Source organism: Corylus avellana, chromosome 7 (assembly GCF_965113065.1).
Source record: "Corylus avellana chromosome 7, dhCorAvel1.hap1.2, whole genome shotgun sequence".
Lineage (NCBI taxonomy): Eukaryota > Viridiplantae > Streptophyta > Magnoliopsida > Fagales > Betulaceae > Corylus > Corylus avellana.
This window is the reverse complement of record NC_142496.1, coordinates 15,357,228-15,358,980: the sequence shown is the minus strand read 5'-3', so window position 1 is coordinate 15,358,980 and position 1,753 is coordinate 15,357,228.

Below are 1,753 nucleotides of genomic sequence, written 5' to 3'. Positions count from 1 at the left end.
CTAAGCATGCATGGATGCCTTTCTGGAATATGTTTCATAGAGGGGAAAAAGTTGTTTGTGTTTCAGACAGGACCGTATTTACATGTCTTTCTTATCATTGTAATGACATTATTCTTAATTTCATTTACTATATTATGTACTCTTTGAAGATGTCATGGGAGTAAATGGTCTAAAATTCATAACCAACTTATTTTTTGTTCGTTGTAGACGAAAAGTGGAAAAAATAAATCTCTCCAATTCTTGCCTTATTTAAGGTTGCTGCCTTAATTCCTTTGAATAGTCCAAACAAATGAAAAATGGATAGGGATTAATTACTTTGCGGAAAGATTATTAGATCTCCGCAGGAAATAACAACATTTTTAAGCATCAATTTAAGCAAATTGTCGAGAATGCAGAGCATTTACGTGATATAGAAGTATTTATCTGTTCATACAAAGGTGCATACAATTCCCTTAAAATGCACAAATCTATATATAGCTCAAAGCTTCAAACACTAGAAATTGTTCTTAAAGATTCATACCAAATACAATAAATGAGTCTCACCAATTATCATTCACCTCAACCAAAGTTTATTTTCTATTCAATATATATTATTTCTCTCATGGCTCGTTTTTTCTTTTAGTGGGAAATAGTGTTATGGATAAGAGGGGATTAGAATCTATGTTTAAAGTAGAATTTTATTGAATAAGGATTAATCAGTAGTTATAAATCAATTAGGATTAAGATGAGATGTTTTAAAAATAGTTTTATGATTAGTTGGGTATTTTCTATCTTATCTTATTAATTGTATATATGTTCTATAAATCTCTCTACATGCAGCGTAATAGGGCGGTGGATCTTTCCTCTCATTTATTAAATTGAATTGATCCAAACCGGGAGTTTGAATTTGAATGATATAATTTTGATCTAATAAAGGGAAGAGACTACGTACACCACTTAGTTTCTGGCAGTATGCATGTGCATGTGGATGTGGTAGGAGTATTATAGTTAATTAATTAATTAGTCATGATCTTGATCAGCAAAACCTGATGGAATCCAAACAAATAACGCTCGTTTCAAAATTCATTAATTACTCTCTTTTTTTTTTTTTTTTTGGGTAAATATATATGTGTGTGCGCGCATATATGCGTGTGGGTAGATGGAGCATTATTTATAATCAACCATCTTCAGCCAAATTAATAATTACTTGATACATGGAATCCTAATCCAAATTAACTAATAAAGTACTTGTCAAAATTGTTTAAGTAGTTAGTTAAAAATACCCAGCATGCATTGCATCGATCCACTTACTACTTTGTGGCTGTATGTGCATGTGGCGTGAACCCTTTTTTTTAAAAGGCTAAACTGGTTTTTTAATGCATAATTTTTGAACCCGTTTTTTAAGAGTAAACCCGTTTTTACTTAAAAAATCCGTCATTAAATTTGCCTAATTAAGGGCATTTAATTATATATCAAGAGTTTTCTATATATAAATTATTCAATAAATTAAGTATTATTAATGTTCAAATCTAATAAGGAAACAAATAATACAAATCTTTTTTTTTTTTCCTCTGTACACGATTTCATATTTATTAGGCAAAAATATAATTTAGCCCTCCAAACTACCAGTTATTTTCATTTTAGCTCCATAATGTTCAAAAAGTGATAAAATAGCCCCCCAAACTACCAACCAGTTATAATTTGGCCACTCTGTTAGTCATTACAATCAAATAGGATGAAAAATTCAATACTACCTCATTTTAACAAGGTTAAG